Raw genomic sequence first — 26,833 nt, forward strand, 5'->3', positions numbered from 1 at the left:
TTTTAAATGGTTGAATTGCCAGAACAATTGATGTATGCTGAGGTATTGCTTCATATGTAGAAATTGGTGATTAATATGCTAACATAAATTAGTATTTGTGAAGTCAGAAAGGTCTGAAGCCAAAATTGTGTTCAAATGTGGACTGCAAAAGATTATATAGTTTTAATTTCCCCCAAGACAAGAAGGCCTTCCCTCTGATAAGCAATAGAGTATTACTTCCCTAACACTGGTGTTCACCTTCCTTATGTTGTAGAATAAATAAATAAAGAAATCATCTCTTTGGCATTGTCTTCCAAGAACAAAACCCTCTGTTAACTCTGAAATGCAGGTATTAAATAACACACCATGTATAGCCACAGTATTTTGGTATTGTGTATTTTGGAATAACTGTTCAGAAATATGAAGCTCTTTTTGAAAAATAGGGCAATAGCATTCTTTCACTGGAGGATCATTCCTGATGGTCATGTGTGACTTATATGCACAACATGATTATGGTAGGCAGCAGTGATATTGCTAAATACCTGATATACCATAATGCAAAGCTTCCATCTACAAGTCATCCATATAATTTCCTGTAATTTCTTTTTCTAGGAGACTCAGATATGCTTGTCTAAATGCACTCAGTTCAATTTTTCATTTAAAGTGGATGTCACTGGTTTCATACCAGATGAACAACTTAAAATGTAAACAACAATTTAATGATGTGATCTCCTTCTGTTCTGCTGTCCACAGAGATGTAACAGTTTAATATATTTTCCAGGCTTTAGGTCTAGTATATTCTGAGAACAGCTGCATTTCCTCCTTCAGAAAGAATCTTACTACTTTATAACACATGAGCATCCTGGTAACCTTCCTAAACCTGTGTGGAGATGGATGTAGAAACTATTTTGTTTCAAGATAACCTTTCCCCTATGTTGCTGTAAGTCTTGAAAATTATGGACTTATTATTGGCAGTGCCTTCTTAGCAGAGTCTCTAGCTGTGCTTTTATGTTCAGTATTTCAAGTTTCTTCTGTTTTGACTAATATGAAAGAAATATGTTTTTCTTTGTCAATTCTTTATTTAAAAATCTACAATTAAAAAAAAAAAATCCCTGCAAGACGTGCAACGTTCTCCAATCTTACTCCACTTTTGTTGCCCCATTCAATTCAGAAGGGTCAGAGATTTCCAAAAACTACAAATTATGACTTCAATGCTTTCACTGTCAGTTTTAAAAGATATTTGTAGTTGATTAATTTTTTTATTAAGCCAATAATACTGAAATATGAAGGAGTTTTGTATGCATGGAGTATACACAGAAAATAGCCTTTACTGTCTCACAGATATCTATAATGGAAATTACTGGTTTGATTTGAATAAAGATATTAAAAGAATTTCAAGATGGCAAAGAAAAGCATAGAAATATATGACATTCCAGAATTCCTATCACTCATAAAAGTTTAATTTGCCAAATGTGTGCATATTTTTTGTCATACTGTTTTATTGCTGAACTAATTTTTTTTTTCCTTTAAGATATTTTATACCCTCAACATCTTTTTGGCAAGTTCTGTCATCTTCATCTTACACTGATAAGGTTCCAGCTTCCATGCTTAGGGGATGTGTTGGTCAAGAGGTTTGTTGTTGGCTTTTGATGTGATTGTTGGAAGACTCAGAATAAGAGGTTATTTTTGGGGGCTGTGGTTCAGAAATACCCAGTCCTGGAAAGGTCAGATTTTTTTTCTTGCAGGTTTTTCTTTCCTTTCCAACTACCACCTGGACCAGGCTTTATGCTGCCGTGGGTCCTGTGGTGGAGGATCAAAGGTCTGCTGTCCTGGGCTGGGTTACACCTGCAGGTGTGTCATTGCCTCGACTGCTGAACAGAGCCAGAAGGATGAGTAGGGAGATAGAAACCTCTGGTGGGGAGGGCAGAAAGGCAGCTTGCCCCAGTCCAATAACCTGGCCTTTAGTGAGCTCTCTTTGTTTACCTCCCTGCTAACTGGGGATTCAATTCTGAAGTGGCAAAGGCCTGTCTGATAATTTAAAATATTATATTCTAGGGGACAGTACACTGGCAGAGCTCTATGCCTCTGGTGACTTCTCAGATCTCATTTTCTCTTGATATTAAACCAAGACATTTCAGATCCTCTCTGGCATTTCAAGTGAGTTTTGGTTTGGAAAGTCAGACTGTAAAGGTAAAACATCTATCATGATTGTTATACAAAGTTCACATTCTGCTTGGAGCAATTTTTGGAAAAATATTTCACAGTTGTTCTCAGGTATGTTTGTCTGAGAGGATATTTTGAACTAATTTCTTATTCCTCTATATCTAAACTAATTGATTCACCTTTAGCCCCATTCAGATTGAGGAACTTCTGATGCAGCTGTGAGATGCTGCATCATTAATGTAGCACTGGCACAGCAGAGTAGCAGTGTGTTCATTGCCTGAATTGCTGGTTTTACTTGTGTAGTTTCCTGGTTAATGTCTCTTTCTGTAGAGCTATTACAGAACCAAGCTACCTGGATTTTAACCTGAAATCCTCTGGTCCCAGAGCTGACAAATAGGAAAGAAAACAGCCCCCATTAAGACCCTGTAGTGTGGGATACCAGGAGAAAGAAGGGCTCATTTCTCAGGTACTGCCATAATCTTGTTTAGCATTTGCTCAGGGTATAGGAAAAAAAAAAAACAACCCTCAAGATAAAATATTCCTTTTCGAAGCTGCTTGGAATGGAATCATGTATAATGGAAAAATGATGGCAACAGAAAAGAGAACACAGAAAGTAACTTTACTCCTGACCACTCGAGGAGAATAGACCAATATTATTGCTTTTTGCTTTCCCAAGAGAAGTCAAAGAGCCTGGTCATTTGATGCCACATCCTTGGAGACTAACAGCTGATGTCTTTCAGAGCAAAATGCAGTAGGGTTGTATAACTGATGAAAACGGTTGGTTGCAAGCACAAGAAATTTTAAATTATTTATTTGTACTCCCAATGGAGCCAGAGTAATAATATTTTGTGGGTGAAATACATTCAGTTAAAAACTGAGCTATGGGAGAAGAACTAAACTATTTTCAGTTTCAAATTTTGTAAATAGTTGAGGCTGCAGAAAATGGAGGAAAATGTTCAAATATCTGAATATATCTCAGTGAATTCAGAGTTAACTTCGGCTTTGTTATAAAATAGCACTTTTCTATTAAAAAAATGAACTTAAATTAAATGTACAGATTTACATCCATACTCTTGTCATCGTTTGACTGAACAAAACAATCAAAGCTTCCCACCTACTTTGCTGCAGCTAGACAGAAAAACATAATTATTTTTCAAGAGGGAAGCCACTTTTTCTCACAGTAATGTGGCCATTATTCAATCCTCTTTCAATCAGCCTAAGTGGCCGTACTCACTATATCTCCCTTTTTTTTTGCATCTAAAATATGTCAATATCTCTTTCTATTAAAGTGAAATATGACCATTGTAGTAGTGTATTCCCATTTCAGATTTACTCTTAAGGCAACTAAGTAATTATCTTTAAAACATCTAGAAATTAAAAAATATATGTCAGGAACTGTAGTAAGTAAATGGATTCATAATTACAGGTAAGCTGTGCAGAGAATTTCACGCTGCCAAAACCCCAAGTCCCTTCAGAGTTATTGTGAGGTCAAAAGACACCTGACACAGAGGTGCTGAAGTGCCAGTACTTTTAAATCTGCTCTCACTATGGGAACTGGTGACCTTTCTGGGACTAGGAGGTAAATATAGAATGAGTTCATGCCCTGTGGTTTTGCTCTGAATATAATTATCTTCGAGATGCAAAGATGTGAATGACAATGATGGACAAAGGGATTGGGGTGTGCATGGGGACCCAAACGTCTATAGACCCCTCAAGTATGTTCATCTTGACAGTGTGTGTGTGATTGAAATTAGCATTCAACTACTTTATGACTAATGTTAAATGTAATTTGGCACATGCTTGAATAGGTAGGCTTCTAAAAATATGAAGTATGGAAACAATCTCCTGGACTTGTTATCCTGCTGCTGAAACACTGTTCTGCAGACCACAGCCGTGGGAGGGCAGAGACAAGACCAAGAGCAGAACTTTTCTGTTCCTGATCTGGACAACTCTCTGCAGCTGGTGAGCCAGGGATGGGTTAAAATTGAGATAAAAGGCAAGCCCCTTAATTTTTCTTCTTGAAGAATAGGCAATAGCATGTTACCTGTGGAGGAACTCCTGACTGTATAATACAGAAGGAGCAAATGCCCAGTTCAGGAATTTATCATTTTGCAAGGGTTATGGTTATTACAGGGAATGAAAGTGCTGCATTGTGCACTCACTGGAGACTCAGAGGTATCACTGAAAGAGCAAAGAATGATTACAATACAGAAAATATTCAAGGAATAGCTTTGAATCAAGCTTTTGGTGGATTCAGGGTTACAGAGTGTTATAGTCCTGATCTGTGTATAGATTTTTACTTCGTTTTGAAGTTGGATAGGACCTTAAAGATCATCTAGTTCCAACCCCAAATAATTCATATGAAAGAAGCACAATTTCCCTATCATATGAATAAATCATTTATAGACTCTATTTTGCTGCCCTGAGAGGCAGCTGGCTTGGAATAATCAAATTTTGACTCGATGTTAAAGAAATACATATTCAGACCTGTTGCTAATCAAGCAAAATACACATGTAGTGAAATTCTTCAAGTCATTTTGGTAGAACATGGTAACCAGACTGTGTAAATAAAAAAAGCCTGTCTCCCATCCAGGTAGATCAGTTCAGATTAGTAGTTACCTGTGCAGCTGTGTATGTCTCTGTCTGGGCAATTTTCCTGGACCTGTTCTGTCTAGAGGTACAGAGAGTCACAAATAACCTGTCTTTAGAGGATGTCCTTGTTCTATTATTTTCTACTTTGTATTAGCTCATTTGTGCTGGAGCCATCTCAGTAATCTTGCAGTCAAGGTGCCCACGAGCCTCTGCAGTCACTTCAATGTTAAAGGCAGAATGCCTTCAGCACTTTCATTTCACTTCTTCAAAATAATTTCTGTAAGTATTGTTCATTATAAGGCTGGCAGTGCCTTGGGACTGCACCTTAGAAGGAATGAAAGTATTGCACTGGTGTGCACTGCTCAGAGAATCACAGAATCCGGGGGTAGTGTCAAAAGCCTTGCTGAAGTCAAGGTAAACAACAACCACCGCTCTTCCTTCATGCTGCCATGTTACACAGAGGGCTGTCAGATTGGCCAAGTATGATTCCCCCTGGCGAGTCCATGCTGACTAGTGCCAAAGACCTTCTTTCCTTTTACATGCTGCTTGATGACCTCCAGAATGTTATCTTCCATCATCTCTTCAGGGATGGAGGTAAGGCTGACTGCCCAGCAGTTTTCCTGGGTCCTCTTTCTTGCCTATTTCAAAGATAGGTGTAACATTTGCTTTCATCCAGTCAAAAGGTTGTTGTTTTCTGATAACCACATCCCTGGGGTCAACAGAAGCAAATAGGTTATTTCATCCAGATGGTGCTTCTGTGCATCTGGAGATATAGTGATCCATAGCTACATCCAGGAAAAAAAATTCCCAAACATCTTTCCCACCACATATGACTGAATCCTCTCATCCAGTCTGAGCTATTTTCAAATATAGTGTTACCATACAAGCTGCTCACCCCAAAACTCCCCTTGCTCTTCCTTCACTGGGGAACCTTTTAAATAACAGATGTTTAAATGCTGTCTCTCTTTATCTTGCTTATTAGGGCCAGTTGCCTTTGGGAGCTGTTAATGCAGTGGGATGATGTGGGAAAGGGATATGGTAAAACAATTCTACTCCAAGAGTAGGAAATGTGCAAGTCCTGTTTTACTGTGAATCCAGGGATTTGGGGAGTGCTTAGAACACAGTAAGGTGAGCTTGTGGTCCCCCTTTTCCATGCAAAATGATGCAGGCCTGGTTAAAGCCTTGTGAATTGTAGGGAGGACATTTATCATCAACATCCCTCAACAAAAAAGGGTGAATTGCAAATCTGTGGTACTTTGATGCTTGAGTCTCCTAGCAACAGTGGTTCCTCTGAAGATGACCCCTATAATACCAGAGTGCCTGAACCTGGCCATTTTAGACAGCCTTCTATAGATGTAGTGAACTTTAAATAAGCCTTTCCTTTATGAAAGCTTCATTTTGAGTGAGCAGATTTTTCTCATGATAGCTTAATGATAAAATATGATAATAGTTCTGCTTATTGTGAATAGAATCACAAAGAAGGTAAGTGGTTTCTTATTAATAAGTGCACTTGAATTAATGTTTAATAACTAGCTGTTTTTAAAAACTTGTCTTTGAGGTGGAGAAAAGCAACTCTTATTTACTGAGTCAAGGACTTAAGGCTTTACACCAAATATCTATTATTATTTGTATACCTGAGATCCTACTGTATGAATGTAAAGCAATTTTACTTGACTTTCATATTTCTAAATTTCAAATTTAATTTCAAATTTTTCTGCCACCACATTTTCAAAACTCAAGCTTTTTCTTTTTTCTGTGAAATAGAAACTTTTAATGAAAAGACCTCTAAGGGCTTCAAAACTAACTGGAGGCTTCAGAGAGGTAGATATTGAGTTGTGCACTGTGTGGTGCACAGCAGTGTCATGGGGGACCTTCAGAAGTCTCTCCTGGCTGCAGTGTTGTTTGGTACTTTCACAAATTGACTGAATGATGGTATGGAAGTGATGCTTGCTCACTTTGCAGGTTCTCTGGATGAATGGACGAGTATTTAAGCTGATCTTGATGTGTGGAGGAACAGGGTGCAATCTGATGAGGATGGAGGCCTGCAGTCATTCAGGAATAGTCATTATCACCATTATCCATGGAGGTATACAAAAAGGGTGTAGATGTGGCACTTAGGGGACATAGTTTAGTGGAGGACTTGGCAGTGCTGGATTAGTGGTTGAATTTGATTGTCTTAACTTTATTTTCCAAACAATTCTACTTTTTTCTTTTTATTAAGAAAAACCAGATACAGATAAACTAGTCAATGTTCTGTGTTCAGGTTTCAGATACCTAGATCATGAGAAATAGAAGCCTATATTTAGCATTTGACACTACAGATTTATTTCCCCAAATATGAAATTAGAGATGCAGCCAGGTCCAGAGGCTGATAACCTGCATAATCAATCTAGTGTGGTTATTTATGGTACATGCAGGCTGCAGTGCAGTTATTTGTTGCCTATTTTTGGCTGCATGTATTGCCAAAAAATGAGTAGAGGGATCCTCTTCCACCTCCCTTATTAATGGATTCCCATTTTAACCCCCAATATTTATTAGTGTGTTGGACAAATCTTAAATGAATTTCTAAATTGGTATCAGGGTGTTAAAGGATGAGGGTGAGGCAGAAAAAGGATGGGGAGGTTTGTACCCATGTGGTACAGGTTTATGGTTACAAGTACAGGAATACAACATTGTCACCTGGGAAATGGAAGTGATTGAATAGAAAAGGGCTTAAATGATACGCATTTATAGCCAGCTGTTGTCAAAGTATTTAAAGTAGTTAATTTTGGTCTACTGCAGGATATCAGAAGAATTGGTGCACTGATCTATTTGAACGCATCTGAAATTAAGCAGCAACATTAACAATAAAATATTGATGGGTGGGCAGTGCACACTGCTCTGCTTTAGTAAAAAGCAAAACCTATGGGCATGCAGCACATTTCTCTTTCCCTGATGACATTCCCTCATGCACTCAAGTAGCAGGGTCCTCTGTATTCTCATCAGAGCTCTTTGCACATATCAGTGGCAATGCCAAAGCACAAAACAGCAAATTAATAGAAACATTTTCATTCTGATAAATGCAAAGAAGTCAATCAATTACCTTCTATTGTAATTAAATAGCCATTGTAGCACTTGTCTCACCAAGGGAAAAATGACAGCCTTGGTAGGGAAATACATGATATTTTGGAGCATCTGATAGTGTATAGAGTTGTTAAATACCAGTTTTCTATGGAGAGTACAAGAGACATGCAAAAGATATTTAAGTGCTACAGGATAAATCCGTTTGAAATATGAGGACAGGGAGATAAAAACACTGTATAATGTACAGGTTATACAAAGCAAGAAAAATGAATACTAAGATTCTGGTCTGTACTCCTCTTTGTACCATCTCTTGTCTGTAGAAATTATGTAAAACAATTAAATCAGCATGAAACTCTCAGTTTCTTGAGTGGTATAAGTAAAATGCCACTGATACACATTTTTGCACTCATATTTGAAAGATGACAACTAAGATAAAGTGAAATAGTCACTTAAATTTTACAGAAATATAGGATCTTATAAGAAATCAGACTTGAAGGCACCTTCACTTCCAGTCTGGGTCAGCTGTGTGGTCACATCAGGATGTTCAGGCATTTATCCTGACTTTGGAAAACCTGCACAGGACAGGGACTGGCTCTCTGGGCAGTATCTCACTGTCTGACTGCCCTCCCAGTGAAAAGCTTCTATGGATACTGAAAGTGAGAGGTCAGGCAGCAACCACAGAGTCTGAGTCTGTGTGAATTCAAGTCACATAATTTTCTCACACTGGCCTGAGAAATTGTGAGGAGGAATCAAAACAATCCTTGGGAGGTGAAAAACAGTTAAGGTGAAAACCATTAGCAGCTGATGTTTTTCCAGCTTGTTGTTGACTTGGAAAAAAAGGTCAAGGGGTGTTGCTCTGAGTGTCCAATAGTGTTTCTTTCTCAAAACTGTCTGTATAAAGGATGGTGAAAAATAAAGATCGCTTCTCTCGTCTGGAGATCAGAAGTCTGTGTGTCATTTCTATTGCCGTTCCTAATCAAGGACACCATGCTCTCTCCTTGTCTCCAGTGTGCACCTGTCTGCTCTCAGTGTGCCTGTGTCATGGATCTGGGGCCACTGTGAGACCACTCCTGGTCACACCTGGGGCCTCAGCCACGCTCCTGTCCTTGGGTCTGGGAGCCTCCCTGGACTCAGGCTTTGTCACCCGCTCTGTGCCACTCTGAGCAAGGTGGTGGCCTTGCCCCCAGCCCTGCCTCTGTCTCCTTTGGATTCATTTCATCACCAATAAGTGCTCTGGGTGAGTCTGGTCCTCTGAAGATGTCACTTCTGGGGGATGCAAAATGCATTGGGCCTTAACAGATAAAAGTCTCTGAATAGTGAATAGTCTCTGAAAGTGGTTTGGGCAGCACTTTGAGAAGGATTTAGGTAGACACAATGAAAATCCCACTCCACATCCATTGTCAATGGTTGTCATGCCTAAAGTCTAATCCTGTGCTACCAAAAGCAAAGAAAACTCTGCCACCAATGGGAGGAGCAACAAGAACAGGTCTCAAACACAGCTCCTACATTTTTCAACTACACAGTATCATAATCTAAGGCAGGTACAATTTCTTTTCATGACTTCAGCTCCTTCTCACAGGGCTGGTGCCCCAGGCCCAGAGCCAGCTTGGCAGTCCTCTACCAAAATCACTGCAGTCCATCTCTGTTTGGAAACTCTCATCTAACAGAGCATCTTCTGTAACAGGCCAAAGTCCACAGCTTGGACTGAATTCTTCTAACCTCATGTCCATGGTGCTGTCTCTCATTTCAGGGTCTTTACTTCCATTTCATGATGTTATTTTTTACTGATACAACTAGACTTTAGCGTGAGAATGCTTTCTTTTCATAGCATCATCAGTCTGACAATTTAGCGGTAATACACATTTGGCAATCAGAGCTAAACAATGAAGAAACAAGGGAGTTTCTTAATAAAATTGTCTAGAACATCTATAATGGAAACAAAGTAACAAAATAAACTTCTAAGTTGTGTATTTTAATATTAATGTAATCATGTAATATTTAATAACTTTGTAACTTTTCGTTAATAAAATTCTATGTATCAATGAGTATTTAAATCTGATTTTCTTAGCCTCTGTTGGTTAGATACCTTAATGAATCCCAGGCACAAATATAAGCACAAAATAAAATGAATGCAACATTAATAAGCTAAAATAGAACTATAGCTCTTTGAACTAAAACAAATAAAGGAGATACTGCTGGACAAGTCTGTAAAATCATGAAGGAGTTCTGTAATAACTGTTATAGCTACCTTTATTTAAAATAAATTTTATTTTCTTCCTGAGCAGAATTTTTGAACCAGCTAATAAGTTGGAAGTTGCAGTAGAAAGGAACTGTAGGTAGTGGTGGAACACACAAGTAAAGGCTTCCCACGTCTGAAATTGCCTTTGCAGACTTTTTTATTCTGGAAGAGTATTGAATGTCTGTGCATGGTCTGCAGGTAGAATCTCTGCTTAAAATCAGCCCATGCATTCAAAGAAACTAGGCAGAACAGCAAGACAATTGAGAAAAAAGTACAAGCTCTTTCTATTAAAGGATCATTCTTCTAGTGAAACTTGATGACCTTACATTTCTGGCCTGATTGTTGTAAAAGTTTTAATATTGTATGGCCTTTGGGAGAACTTGGTCTCAGTACACAGGTGGGAGGTTGTGACACAGTGGCTTTTGATTCTTATTCCTTGCTGCTCTTCCTCCTCTCAGTGTGTGGCTGGTCACACAGTAACTCTCAGACAGATATCTTATTCTCTCTCTTGCTTGGAAATATTCATCTTAAAGACTTTCAGGAGGTGCTGAGAGTCTGTGGAATTGCAAAAATTACTAACTCTGTTGAGTCCCTGTTTGGGACCTGTATAAAGCAAAGACAGTTCTCCCACCTCTGCATCTTTCACGTTCCTTATACTTCAAATCCCTCAGGGAAGCAAGCTGTGTTTTGTGTTCTTCATGAACAACACTTATGTTTTCATGCCAGCTTTTTCTATACCGGGATTTCTACAGCCTCTTCATTTCTAGGCAATGTATAGCCATTGTCTAATCCCAGGTGTGTTTATGGCTAATATCTAAATTAAACTGTGAGCAGCTAGAACAGCTCAGGATATTCTGCATCTCATAATAGATGAATATTTGGATTTCCTGCCAAAAGACTGTGGCTCAGGTGAAGCAGCCCCAATAGAAGAGGTAAATAAGTAAGGAACTTAATTACTGCCTCACATGATATGTATTCAGAAGTTTCTGTGCATAGCAAAACAAGTTCAGGGAATTGCAGTAATTTCCCTTGCCACTTTATTTGATTGTGTGGTGATGGAGAGGGAATAAGGTAACTTGATTTGCATTAAAATTATTATGATTTCTGTTTTTCAAAACCAAATATTCACTGAGAACAGGAATAAGAATAAAACAGCCCATTTAGGTGTTTTATTCACAGTCTTATTTTGCATCAGTGATAAAATTACTGTGATTTTATATTCCCTCAACAGTATATTAAAGTGCCTTGAAATAAGAGGATGTTAAAGAAAAACTCCTAAAAATATTGTTGAGGTCGTTTTTACAGTAGAATTAGTCAAAAGTTGTATGACCAGAAAAACCTTAGGATGAGGAGAACTGTGGCTCCTGCTAAAAGTCTGTTTGGGAAATGAAGTATTTACAACCCCATGCTTACAAAACTAATTAAGTCAGGCCAAAGGTGGTTCCAGAGCAGATTATAAATCATGAGATTTTAAAGCAGATCACTTCTGAGATTTTTTAAATTTGTTTTTCTGATTTGGAAACCCTTAGGCTGTACATATTTCTTCTTATCTTTCTAAGCCACAGAAACTTGGAAACTTATTTTTTGGTCCCCAAAGGAAAGCTGAGATTATTATGTACAGACACAAGTTAGGAGCTTGGACTCCAAGAAAGAATACCAAATGAATTGTAAAGCCATTGCTGAGAGTTTAGAACTCAGCTTTCTTTCTCTTGATTTTTCTTTTCCCCATAACTGAAGTACAGGTTTAAATGTCATAGACTGGACGAATCTGAACACATGAATGTTTGGCTGAGCACTTATTGATGCTGAAATGAATCCAACACTGAGGGCTCTGTCTCTGTCAGACAGACTCCTGGACAATTTTGTCTTTTGAAAGCAGCTGTTCTGGTTCTAATATTAATTACACCTCTTTCCCCTTTGTTTGATTTACAGCTGCATCAGGAAAGATTTCAGCAAGTTTTGTGTGGGGTCATATTTACTTTGAGAAGCTGTTGGACTGATTTCTTCTGTGAGCTTCTGCAAGTGTGGAGAACCCCTGTAGGTGACAGAGGGACATCATGGACGAGCAGCTGCAGGAAGAGCCTTTTTAGTCCAAATTAATACAATTCATGTGGATTGAGAATAAAATTTCTTCTTTTCAATGCATCCCCAGCTGCACACCCTTACCAAGCAGCACTTGTGGAAACAGGGACTGGTCTGTAAGAGCAGGAACTTTGTCCGTCTGGAAAACTTCTCTGAAAATATATCTATTCCTGTCTTCTTTAATTTGATGAAATTGACTTGGAACACTCCTTCAGATTAACCCTAGTATAGGAACCCAAGGAAGAGAAGGATTTTGAATATTTTCCCCCATCCCAACCTTTTTTTTTTTTACCTTTCCCCCCCTCTGATTATCAATATGCAAAATGACATGCGTTTTAAAGATGGCTGAATATTTTCCTTCTCCAGCTACTAAAATTGCAACACAGCCTGATGGCTCCTGCAGTTACTTGGCAAGAGTTTCAGTCTCAAAGAGAAATAGTCACTAAATCATGGTAGAAAAAGGGAGAAAACAGTAAAAACTCCCTCTGGTGTATATGGTTTGAAGCTTAAATCAGGTTCTGTGTAAGGGAGATCTGCATTGCTAGAGATGAGAAATAAGCTTTTCAGAGATCACATTCCACTCAAGGAATCTGTTTGGCTTCCTGAGCAGCTCATTTTACATTTCTTTTTGAATTTGCCTTGTTTTGCTAATCATATTTTGGTTAGAAACTACCTTTTCTTTGGCACGTGTAGCTGTTGGTGTTCTTAGCAAAAAAAGATCCATGATTTTTTCTGGACTTCTTGGGCATTACTAAAAAAATATGAATACTGAAACATTCCTATATTATCTTATTAGAACTTCTTGCATATGTCTTCCATAAAATAAACAAGGAAAAGCCTTACTTAACACTCTTAAAAATTGTTTTTAGTTTTGATTTTTTTCTGATGGAACAAGAATGAAAATACATTTTTAGTTCAAGAATCTGGTTTGGTTTGGTTTTTTTTTTTTTTTTTTAATGTATATACCATTGTAATCTGGAATTACTGTGAAGAATTCACATTACTTCATGTTACGGCGGTGAGGAATATTGGATTTAGTTTACCAAATTGAGTGCAGAACATGGCTTTCCAAATTTTGTAAGAATTCATAAAATTCTTGGAGTGAAAAACAAGATTACAGGTGACATTTCAAATCAGACTGCCTTTAGTGTGCCTCCATGTGTGAAAAAATAGAAGCTTTGCTGACAAGAAGAGAACAATGAGCTGAAATAAAGAAATATTGAAATGTGGAAGAGCAGGAAGTGAAACAGAAAGGGGAAAACTACAGCATGTGGATGAAAAGGGAAGGGGAGGTAAGCACAGCCCACTGAAGAGAACAAGGGAAAGATGCCAATTACACATGAATCAGACTTAAAAATACAAAATGCTAATTGAAATGATGAAACAAAATTCAGAGGACTTTCTACAGGTAGTATGTCAACTTAAGATATTGGAGGAAATTTTTGAGCAGGGAAGGAAGAGAGGTGGAGACAGTGTCCCAGATGTAAGTAAAGCCATTAACTTCTTGAAGTACATCACATCTGAGGGAAAGGCAAAATCTAAACGTAACATGGGACTGATACTGTTCCTTTATTGTGGTGGGCTGAGGAAGAATTTAATTCATTACAGGCCCAGACATCTGGGACTTCCATATTACTTCCAAATTTAGAAGAACCTTTTTAGGCACCAAAAATCTGTATTTAGGGATCTAAATAAATGGTTTATCTCAAGGGCTTAGCCCTTGCACTTTCCTTTCTCAGACAACTAGCAGATATATGTGCTTACTTGTGAGCAGAGACAAAACAGTTGACCAATGCTTGTCATGCTGAAATATCTGTATTATACATGCAAATCATCATGAGTCTTACTGGGCTAAATGTTAGCTATTTGCTTCCTGTTGATAAGGCTTGTACTACTCAGCATTTGGCTTAGACCACTGTAGTTTTCTGATACAGAAAGAAACATTTCAGTGACTACACCTCATGTTTTCTTTAGAGAAAACCACTATTTCTGTAGAATTCCTTATTTTCCAGTACAACTCTATGGTAAAAAAAATAGATAGGTAAAAGGTCTATTCCTTTTATTTGTCCATTGCTTCACATTACTACTTGATAATAAAAACAGATTTTAGAAAAAGAAAAAGCAAGAACATAATTTGGTTCACAAAATTTTGTAAAATCTGTAAAATTCTTGAAGAAAATAAAAAGGAGAGCTTTCAGATTTGGAGAGTAAGCCTGTGCAGAAACAGAAATAGAAACTGCTCACTTGGAGCTGCAATGTCCAGCTCAGAGGTGCACGGTAAGTTTTGCTTATCAAATTATGTTTTTCTTGTGCAAGATTGTTCCCATTATCTGAAGAAAGTTTTGTTCATTGTGAGGTGAAAATACAAAGCCTTGCCAGTGGTTTTCTAATAGGTGACTGTGAGCTGGTCCAGCTGCCTCTAGGGAGCTGTCAAGCTGCAGCCCACCCTTGCTGTGGACAGAACTAAAGTGTTACTGAGCAGCATGATGGAAGTAGGAGCCCCCAAACCATTCAGCTGGTAAATGGCTGCTGGGAAGCCCCAGTTCCTCCCCTGGGAACTTGTCAGAATCACACTTGCACTGGTTTCCCCAACCCACCCCTAAATAATTGCAGTTCAGTATGCCAAGGACCTGCAGCGCTTGAGGCTACAGACACATTGCAGAGACTTGGCCAGCATCTGCTGTGGTACAGTGCTGGAGCCGTACTTTCTACTCAGCAGGTTGTTTACTTAGAAATATACTGCTAAATAAGCCTTGAGTTCTCCCAGGTTATTTATTTATGTCATTATGGTTGCTGATGAAATAGCCTAGAAAACAAAATTCAGGTGAGAGGCGGATGAATTGATGTTTTAAGTTGGGTGTTTGGTATGATTACAGTCATTGCTTTCATCCTTTGAAATTTTGCCTTAATGAAACATGGTAACCTCTTAGTGTCAGGCGACCTTTGAGAGATGCATAGCCTTAAACTGTGTCTTTAAATGATGTTTTCTTTCCATGGGATTTCAAGAAACCTGTCAACATAAATGCATATAAATCTGCCAAACATGCACAGCACTTTCTGAGTAAACATTTTTTATGACAATGTCTGCATGGGGATAATGGACTGCAACAGCTATTTTTTTTGGTGGTTTTTTTTTGTTGTTGTTTTGGTTTTTTGTTTTGTTTTGTTTTTTGGAGATGAAATAATTTTTCAAGCACTTTTCAAGACCAATGGTCAGCACTCCATCTATCTATTAAACACAGGTGAGAAAACTTAATATCGTAATACAAAGCATAATACCACAGTATAATCCCAAAACTATGGGATTATCAGATAATCCCATAAACTATGGGTATCTGTTGCCTATTCTGAAAAATCAGAACCCACTCCCCACAGCTTGCAGGATTCTCCATCACTGACATGAAAAAAAAAAAAATTCAGCTTTCCTTTCATTAACAGAACTGCAATGAGCTGCTCCCCCTCGGGCACAAACTTCCATTATTTGGGCATATCATGGTGAAGAAATCCTTTCTGTGTTTTAGCACTGTAAGACGTTGTCATCTCCTCAGCAGCAAGACAGGGGAGCAGTGAGATACTAACACAGACCCAGCAGTTGCCAGTGACAAAACAGCCTTTTTGAGCTCTGCTGCATGTTAAAAGCACCTCCCCTACACTGCATGTGGGGAGGACTTGCCAGAGCAAGAGCACATCTAGTGAGAACTGCAAAATTAGTCCCCTTTTCCTAGGGAAAGGGCTCTTAAAATACTGAAATAGTACCACTTCCTTCTTCTTTATAATTTTTAAAATATATTTTCTCCTTTCCTCTCTTCAGGAATGTGCTGGAATGGTATTAATGAGCTCTTAAGAGTTTGCTGATCCAGGAATCTCATTGTAGGGTAAAGTAATAGTATGAAAGCCTAAAAATTAAGAAATGTAATTGTTCTAATTATGCAGTTGCATGGGGAGCTTGAGAGTGTGCACCATAAGCACTCAGACCCTCCATTAAACAGGAGGGTAACTGCAGTTCTCAAAGGGCTGACAAAGGCATGCACAAGACACCTGTGGTGATTTGTTGGGGAGGATTGCAGCTTGGGTTATATCTGACTTTACAGCTCCGTGGCTTGGGTTGATTCAGCTCCATGGTTTGATTTGCCTGACTTAATTTTTTTTAAAAAATTGCATTTCTAAAGCACTTAGTCTTCACCCTTGAAGTATTCATCACTATGGCAAATAAATGGTGGCATGTGCAATAAGATGGTACCTCCCTGATGAACAGTCTCCAGTGTTTACATAAGAAGCTGATTAAGTTACCAGACGTTATTGCTTGTATTTGTTGCACTGAAGCAGCTAAATAATTAAGCACCGCTGAGTGCTGTGCTTGCCAGTGCACATCCTTTAGACCCTTGAACTTTACCACATGAGAAGTGTGACAGTAAGTTGGGCTGTACAGCTGGGAAAGCCTCAATCAATCTCATCTTTGAGCAAGACTGGAAAACAAACTGTTGAAGGAGCACCTGCAGTCAGAGGGTGAGCAGCTGATTTGGAGGGCCAGGGGTGGTCAGAGTCCTTAGAGCTTCTGATGAACCAGGGGCCCTGGGGAAAGAGATGGATTTGATAGAGCAAAGCAATGGATGAGAATGTGCTCCACATCAAATGCAGATGATGCTCTCTATGACTTCCTGGATCTTCTCACTCTTCAATAAGAGTAATAGGAATTCTTTGGCTCTATTTCAATAAAACGTGGTGAAAGAGGTGGGGCAGATGGTGCCAGACGAAAGCTTTCTTTGGTGTCCCAAAAAAGGTACTGGAGATTATTCAGAGACAATGCAGTTTTGCTGCAAGGTTTTAATTTCATTTCAGCATTTATGTGTACAAAATTAGTCTTATCTTTGCATTTTTATGTCTTCACATACAGTCCAGTGCAATTTAGAAAGGCGAGTGCTTTTCAAGAGTGGTCCTAGCACTAAGACTATTTTTTTTCTCTCTTTCTATATATTTCTCTTCAGAACTGACAAATGTGATGTTGTTGTGCCCTGACAATCACATTGAGAAGTTACTTAGCACCTGCCATGCTTTCCAGCTCACTGCAAGATTAAAGCTAATAGCAATACATAAAAACCACCATGCAGATTGTTATGATGATTAGTTGTTCACTTATGTTTGGTACATGAAGTGGGAAATTACTGCCATCCTCGTGACCAAGATCTTGCCTGTGTTTTTGGAAGCTTACAGCTCACTTCTGTTTGCTTGTGAAATTAAAAGCATCTTAAAAGGAAGCATGGACACGTAACAGGACTGTTAACAGGAACACAATCCCTTCAGTGAAAGGATTAAAGAAAGTCTTTCCTCTCAGAGTGTCTTTAGTACAACAGAACCATGTGCTTTTTTATGCTCCAGGTATCTTTTATATACAAAGCATTTCATAAAGTAAAGGAAGAAAAACCCAGACAGACTCTAAAAACCCTGCTTACTCCTTCTTGACAACAGTGGGTCTCGACAAACTGCACTGGCTCAGAATAAATTGAAATTGTTTGTGGTTAAGTTAAGCATGATCTCCTGGGCAGTGTCATAGAACATACCTGGGCTTTCTATATGGGGTGAAGGACAGCAAAACATCTATAATGAATAGATGATATATTTTTGAGTCTACAGACTCTGTCTCATGTGTCCATAGGATTTCTGCCTCAGAAGTGTGTAGCTATGCTTTGAAAATTAACAGTAAAGAAAAGAAAACACTGAGGTTTATAGAGTCTTTTCCACCTTTTTCTGCTCACATCTCTCCTGCTGGGAAACCTCAATGCAGCCAGGGAACTGGCTGTCAGACAAGTTAAGATGGGGAAAGAAAGTTTTTTGGTTCTAGTGATCACCTCCTCTAATGTAACGCACTGGCTGCTTCCTGGGGAGCTAAAGGAGTGGGCACCTGCCCTCGTGCATCCATACCTGAGCTCCATTGTGTGTTCAGGGCAGGCTGTATTGCCCCTTTCCCTCTCTGGCGGCTTGGAGCACACTGGAGCTGTGTAGGAGTGTGGCTTCAGTGCCTCGGCAGTACTGGACTTGCTCCTCAAGGAGGATGAGTGTCAGAGCGAGAGTCCCTGAGTCACACATGCACGGGCTGATCAGTCCATTAACCATGCTGACCTCCACATTTTCCAGCTTGTTCTCCCTCTGTGCAGGAGAACACCCACAGTGCTCACAAGAGGAACCAGTCGATTGGCAGCAATTTAGCTGAGGAAGGAACTTAAGTAGCTGCTGGGTGTGAATGTCACTCCCCACCCCAGGTCACCCCCCAGGTTCACATCTTTCAGCTCCGTGGCCTTTGCCCAGGGTAGGCAGCAGGTTCTTTTTGTAAAATACTCATTAAAGGAAGAACATTTCCATGTATTTCACTAGTATGGCAGTCAAGTGGGAAGTTACTTATTTTTCTGTGCCACATACTGTGAAGAGATTAAAGTCAGTTGTCTTGCTGGAAGGTGTTACCATATAAATGACACAGGTATTGTTACTAAGGAAAAAAATTAATACTGAAGGAGCTTTGCTATCCATCCAGCTTGACATCCAGACTGGAGGGGAAGGATGAGACATGCACTTCCCATTAACCACAGAAGTTACAGATCTTCGAAGTTTTAACTGATTTCAGCATTAAGGAAATGAAATCTACTGTTGCTATGGGAGACAACAGATAAAACCAAAGTATTTGGATGTAAAGTGAGCACAGAGTTGAAAAAGGTTTATGTGGAGTGATCAAAGGGAATCCTTCATCCTTTGCAGAAGATGGAAAGAATAAATGCAACTGAGGAAAAAATCTCTTTCAGTCACATTAAAAAGAGTGAAAGTCACATTTCTATACACATTTTTCTTTGTGCGAATTGCAGAACTCATACATTTTCAGAAGTCTTGTTAGGAGTGGAATATATACACAAATGACCAGAACTAGAGGGAAACCATCATATAAAATTAAAGAAAAAGCAGAGTCGTCATCCCAACAACTCTGGCCTTACCAATATTTTAAGAACTTGTTTTAATTTCTTACTTCTCTCACGTGCTTCGTATCTGATGGCAAAAAGTTCAGCAGAGTGGATTTGACTCAACTCATTGGGCAATTCATCTGCATATTCAGCTTTTCTTTCCTGAAGAGTAAAATGTTACCTTACTGTGAATAATTGCAACTCCATTTTGTATCAGAGAATTACACCTGCTTTAAAATCCATGCGATTTTTTTTGCTTTTGCTGCGGAATTGTAGCTTCCTCTCCCCGATTTGGGATCTTCGTAATAGAAGAAAACGTCTGGTCACAAAGAGATTTCACCCATCTGAAATTTTCAACAGATAAATTATCTGCTACTTCTGGCATGCATTAAAAATTGTGAAGTACCTTCCTTGGCCTAAATACATGAAATTATTTGTTTGCTAAAAATAACAACATTTGGCAGTTTGATGACAAGAGCCTTTAAAGTAGAGACATTTGAACTGCAGCTGTCTTGTATCTTTAAGGCAGTACCAGTGAACTTTATCATTCTTACTGAGAAATATGACCAAGATGCCTTACTGTGGTACATTCAATTTTCCTAATTGCAGTTTTCTCTGAATCTCTTTTCTACACCTTGTCAGCTTCACATCTCTTGGATCTTCATTCTGGCAATTTTATTTATATTCTATTTTCTCCTTCATTTACTCTTTTCACAACAGAGACCAACCACTTCTTGACACTGATGAGTTAATGAAAGTCTCCTTTTTAGCTTTTTCTCTAGCCACCTATGTTCTTTTTCGAAGTTTTCTCTGCTGGCCCTATGACTTTTGACTTTCACAGCACAGTTTCCTGCATTTGATTGTTTTACTTGAACATTTAATTGCTTCTCATTCCTGCAGACATTACTTGCCTGACATTTCATAACAAGACTTAATCAGGACATTTGCACTCATTTCTCTGGGAATAATCAGTTGAAACCAAAAATGCCTGTGGAAGGAGACCCATTCTGTGAATTTTTATAGATAAAAATCTAAAAAGTTTTGAAAGTATTGGATTTTGTATTAGCATTTTGAAAAGATTTCTATTTTCCAGCTGAAAACTACTTGAAAATTAAAATATTTATTTACATTAATTTTAAGGTACCACCATAGGCTGTAGAGAGACCCTAAAGAAAAGCTGTTGTTTTGGGACATACCAAGATATTGAGCAGTTGTGAAAGGCTGTTGGGGAAGTGTAGGGATGAGAGGAAGTAAAAAAGAGGATACATTTGGGCTCTGTAAGGCTGTACCAAAATTTTTCCATCATAACTCCCTGAGTACCAGCTGTTGTCAATCAGGTTTTGGCTTACACAACTCCCTTGTGCCCTACTTTGGCACACAAACCACACAAACTTCCATTTGCAAGGTGATGTGAGAGAAGGGTAACACCTTTTCTGATAAAGATGTTTGTCAGGCATACTCCAGTCTTCTCTCTGGTTAGAATTTTCCTGGTTTATTTTTTTTTTTTTTTTTTTTTTAAGAAGCTTTTATTTCACAAGTCCTCTCCACATTTCTTAGTGCTCCTGAGATATTTGCCATTTAATTGTGACCTAGCTTGGTTGCTCTGGGAGGGCCCTGCTGAGGAGAGCTCAGCAAAGCCTGACTCAGAAAAGAATTTAGAAATGTGGTTATTCAACACACCAAAGAGCAATACAGGAAGGATTATCCACTGGTGTAAAATAACTAAAACCTGTGGTGGAGCTGCTCTTACAATTGGACAAAGTTTTCCATGCTAAGACCCAAAAACATTTCTAGTACCAGAGACTCATCACAGCAACACAAGTTACACCTGCCTGCCTCAGAGCTGGCATGAAATGCTCACTCAGACTGGGGCTCAATTCAGCTCAATTTGTTGTTAATAAAAGATGTAGGCTGTGTAGCTATATATCTGTATTTGTTTTTGAATCTGCAGCTTGCTAACAAATACCAAATCAGAGTGATTATATTTACATTCCCACAGAAATCATTCAAAGGAACATGATCAGACAGTGAAACTACCAACTGAGAGTTCATGTTTTCTTAATGATGGAGGTTTGAAAATACAGACAAGCTGCAAGCTCTGTTTAAAAAACTACTGAGTAAGTGCAAAACTGACAGAGTGAATTTAGTTGATTTAATCCAGATGTTTGCATTTTAAGTAAGGGAGAAGACACATCAATGAAAATTTATAAGAGTAGTGAGAACATGCATAATGAGACACTGGAGAGAAGAATGTAAACCAGAAGTGTCAGTGAGGATTAAGGATATGAGTGTTTTGCTCCATTAGTATGTATTAGTGCAGCCAGCCATGTTTGAATTTCAATTTGACATAATTTGGAAATGCATTCTATTGTAAAGCTTTGTTAAATTGTGTGCTGGGGATTTCAAGAGAATTTAAAGGAATCAAGCACTCTGGTGCCACAAAAATTCAGTGAGCCAGTTGTGGTCCTTCACAAATTGTGGTGACTGAACATCTTTATCAAAAACTATCCTAATGACTTCAGTGTGGGTCCTATCCATTCCAGCTAGGGCTGTACCTAATTTTTTTTACAAAAAGCAACCAAAAAGTGGATTGGGCAAAGTAGTGCCCTTAGCTTTCCTGGCTGTGAAACCAGTTATTAAATATATGTATTTAATGTATATGCCAGTGCTGCAGCTTTGTCTGTGTGTCCACAAGCATTCATTATGTTGGCAGCTCTCCCTGCAGCACAGACAGTATCACCATTACATCAATATAAAATTCACATTTTGACCTGGAATTCAGGGATTGTGATTAATTCCTGTCACCACTTGAGATACATTTCTTCACTGGGTTCCTATTTCTGGTAGGACCAAACACAATTCAGATGTCATCAAGTTCCTCACAGCATCTCTCAATCCTGTTTCATGACTCTATTTCAATATGAAAATATCACTTACCAGAATGCACTGTTTATAATATTTTCAAGTATTTTTCAGCTTTCCCACCTGGTACACTCAGCCTTAAGCATATATCTATAAAGATATCTCTATATTATCTTTCAGTATTGATTTCTTTTGCTTTTTATCCATATAAAGTGTGGTAATGGCCAGTGCCATGTGCTATGACAGGGATACAGTCTAGTTAATTCTGAGATATCGATAGATATTGATTTTACTTTTACTTTTGCCTTTTTTCAGTTTTGTACCTTTTGTATTAGTTGCCTGATTGACCAGTAATAAAAAGGTTTTTCCCACCTAGAACATGTTACAGCCTGTCTGGTGACTAAACCTACAGTGTTGGTGAAAGGCAATGCAGATTTGAGGAGTGAGTGGGTAACTAAGAAAATCTGAGAAATAAAAAAATATTGGATTAGAAACATGAGGGAGAAAAGCCTTGAAGAAAATTGGATATAAACTTATGAAGCTGAAATGGTTTGAGCATCTTTAAGCAAAACATGGCGTTTAACATAAATCCCACTTTCTAAAATAAGTGTTTTTTATGAAATAGCTATGAAAAATGAAAATGAGCAAAGTCCCCAGGTGGGCCCCTACCCTTGGCACTGTGGGGAGTCCTTCATGCTCCTGAGTGCTGGACTCTTGTGAAGGTTTACCCAAGGCTTGAAGCAGATTCTAGTTTGGATTGAAGTAGTCCTTGGGTTTGTTTGCCTCTGCCTTCTCCCTCAGCTGCTTACAAACCATCTGAAAGAGAGAAGTATACCTTCATCTCAGTGCCAGCCTGATTCCTTGCAAAGACTTTGAAGAAAATGTTTGAGGGAGGAGGGAATCTCTGTCTCTTTTTTGAATACCAGCTGAGGATTTTGCCTATACCTTCGTTCTGCCTGAGCAAGAGAAATTGATCATGTGTCAGAAAAATAAGGTGGGTTTATTTTTTCTGATAACTATGAGAAAATCATACTCTCTCTTCTTTATGTCTGGAACATGTAAAGTATCAGAAATTATTGATACGCATTTGATAGGAAAACCCTTCAGGACATACAGCAGTGCTCCTGTTAGAGTATTTTGTAGTTTAGATCATTACTTCTGAGTTTTGTCATTGGCTCCCCATCATTAATTCCACTATGAAAGCCAATTTGATGTTGAACATGAGGAACAACTGCTGAAGTTCATATTCTGGAGAGATTCTCATTAATTTAAATGGAGTGGCAGGAACTGACCCTGAGTTAGTAAGGACACTTGGCTTTGTGTGTGCATTTGTTTTAGGCAATAAAAATATTGTTTGAGAGCACTAATAGCATCTGCCTTAGATAAAAAACATATGAGCAATTGCCTGGAGAAGCACTGAGCCGCTCACCTGGAAAACACAGTGTTTAAAGCATCATCTTCACACCCATATTTGTCTTTTTAGAACAAAGAATTAGAGACATTCAGTCCCCAAGAACTAGAGCAGTGATTTCAGGTTTTCATTTTACTGAGACAGACTGTGAAGATGATTGAGTTAAAGTAATTTTTTTACATCTCTTGTCACAATTTTCATGACAAAATGCAACTTCTAGACCTACTTTAGTTCTAACTAGCAATTATTGGGTTGTTTATTCTTTTCACACTTGACAATTCTAAGTATATCAAAGAAAAGTGCACTTATACTACTCTACAGCCAGATCTTGTCATTATTCTTCAGGAACTCAACATATTTTTGGAAAAGAAAGATTGTGAACCACTCAGTATTGCAATAAAATGTTGCTAATTTTATGTCAGTGGCGCAGAGGCTGGTCATGGTTAGCAAGCAATTAAAAAGAGAGGTTGGTAATTATAGTCAGAGAAGGCCACAATACTAAAGATTTTTCAAAGCAGGCATTTGCCTTTCAGTTTGCATGCCCAATTTGCCTATAGCACAATCAAAATTCTTTCCTATAATAATCTTAGGTCTGTTTGCTTACACATTATATGAACGATATCAGGAGAATGCAATTTCAGAGATCATAAATTTGTAAGTGCTTCGCAATTTGCAGACAGATCTGTATTCTGTCTGGCATCATTGGTGCTTGTGAGAGGAATACTTCTGATTGTTATTTTTACTCTCTGATGAGGAAGAAAAGTGCCTAATATACCATACTTTATATAACAACACTATGAAATGTGAATTGCAATGTGACTTTCTTTTTAAGTTAGTACTACATGTATTTTTCAACTGTGGGTACACAATGACATTTATTCTACTCCCTATGTATCCTTTTTTAAGAATACATATGGCCATGCTGCATTACACCTGTAATGATGTCAGGTTCCAATTTTGATAGGAGGGATAAGCAGATAAATGGAGGAAGATATATTAAAAAATCTACCAAGAGCTCTTTTCTTTGGCCATTGTGCTTGGAGCATGCTTCCTATTTTTAGAGAAAAATATAAACATATACAACATATTTGCTAATGGTTCCAATATCTGTTTTGATGGCTATTTTTTTCTCAGCATTGTTTAGCATTAAGTGTGTGGCTGAGAAATAAAAAAATTGAGAAATAAACCCAAATTTATGATCGAAAATTTCCTGAGCCTTTTGTGAATAGGAATACTCATTCTGCTTTGTAGATGAAGTCTGTGCATGAATTCAAAATTGTGGTTTGAACATTTTCTTCTCCCAAACCTGTGCTGATCTCTCCTTTAGGTGATGTTTTCTTTAACTACATCTTCCTGCTGGGTCAAACTGAGCTCACACAGCACTGGCTTGAGAAGGGAAGGAAAGTAATTCTAATTCTAGGTGGTGGCAAGCTTTTGAACATGTTTTCCATCCCAACAAGATGCATTGCCCAGCATGCTGGTTTAGTGGGAGAACAGGTAAAAAATGATGTTTCTTTCTTTGTTAGTCACCAGCATTTTCATCCTAGACAGGTGAAAACAGTTGTGTCAAAACAGGTTTCTGAAAACATGTTTTGTCTTTCAACTAGCAGCCATTCTTCTATTAAAAAAAAAGTGTTCTGAAAAATGCCACACGAGGCTCTACTCTTGATCTTGTTGAGATCTTGGTATGATTGGTTCTTTGAATTTGAGTAAATGCATTGCTGCATGTTATAGTTGAATGTTCTTTAGCTCTTTTTTTTTGTCAGAAGACATAAATGGGATTTCATGCTGTTATTCAGTGGTTGCTGTTAATTACCTTCTTCCTTACTGAAACAAAACATAGAGTTATCATAATTTTTTTAATATTAGTTACTATGTTTTATTGCTCTGTCTTCAGCTGTTATCTGAAGTCAAACTAGGTCATCTTTAAATCTGAAATGCTTTGAAACTTCTTTTCAAAGAGCCTAGAATTGGCCTCTTTTTGATGCTTCAGTAGGAGATTTCAAGAAGAGATTGAATCCTATTAAACCACTTGATTCTGATGTATGCACCCAGGTCCCAGGTGCATATTCTGTATCCTTTGTAACTTCTTGTCCTTCAATTTCAAAGTTTAAAGTGCCCAAGATAGAACAATAAGTGACATTAGTCCTTTTAGTCTCGATGACAGACTAATCATAAAGCACTCGTGACTGGAGGAAAAGAGGATGCAGATCAAAGCTCAGTGCTGAGATTCACTGAAGTATTTGGGTGTGTAGGAATAAATCCACAGGGTACATCACTGCCACTGAAGGCACGGGTCATGTGCCACAGGGATCCTCAGAGCCCTTGCTCAGATCTTGCTCTCTAGCCCGAGAGATGCTGACATGTCAAAATGCTCAAAATGCCCCTGATTCAGATGTCACAGAGGGTCTGGGAGCCTGACTTGCACAGGAGGTTTTCAAAGCAGACTTGCAAACATTCTCTCACCAGTGACAGCTGAGATCAGGACGTGCTCACCCTGGTGCCCACAGCTTCAGGGCTTGAAGCTGTGAGATTTCCTTTTACCTCTGGGTTGAGTTCTGCCCCCAGCACAACCCATCTCCATTTTAGGAGGGTTTTAGGAAAATCCTATGTAAAGTCTCATCTGGTTTAAGACACCCAGATAGATCAGCTATTGTGAAACAGCCCTGGAATGAGAATCCAGCCAGAACTCCTGCAGCAGAGGGAAGGGAGGGAAGGCACTGCCTGATCACCTGCACGAGTGTAGGATGCAAACAGCTTCCATTCAACACCATATCAAGTTTAAACTTCTCTGCATGCATAAATAATTTTTCCTTCTTCCTCACCTTGTCTAGTCTAATCCCATTGGTTACTCCTGCCCTCACAACCTTTACTCCTGGCATTCCCTGTAGCTGCAATAATCTACCTGCTGTGGACCTGCATTTTTTAATTCAGACCCCAAGAGAGATGTTCCAATGCACCCTCTAATGATGCAAATTTTCACAGCATCATTGCTGGCAAAAAGCTATGGCAGTCTCTGTGATCTGAAGGCTGTAACTCTAAAGTCTTGCTCTTATGCATCTGTGCATTAGGAACCCTGTCATGAGAATTCAGCATTCTTTGAACTGTCCCTGCACTATCATTCATTAAGTCATAACTACTCATTGAGTGCTATTTGTATAATGGGCCTAAAAGCTGATATTTCTGCTCTATTGTGTATTCCAGTTACACTCATCATTAAAGAGAGCTCAGCCTTGCTGGGTACACAGTCTTTTTTTTTTCATCCCCTGTCATCTTAGGTTTGTCACTTCAAAAACCTCTTTGAACCTGGATTTGTGTGTTAGCTAATGACACAGAACCTCTCTGCATAGAGCTTGGCAAGAATAAGGCATATTAACAAGTAGACTGGGTAGAACAGGTTTGTTCCCAGTGTGAGGTTTGTTTGCATGTTCTGCTTTCAGTGGTACAGAAAGATTTCCCTCCTTGCTCAGGGATGGTGCTGTTGTTACTTTCTCCAAT

This window comes from Sylvia atricapilla, chromosome 4, assembly GCF_009819655.1.
Source record: "Sylvia atricapilla isolate bSylAtr1 chromosome 4, bSylAtr1.pri, whole genome shotgun sequence".
Classification (NCBI taxonomy): domain Eukaryota; kingdom Metazoa; phylum Chordata; class Aves; order Passeriformes; family Sylviidae; genus Sylvia; species Sylvia atricapilla.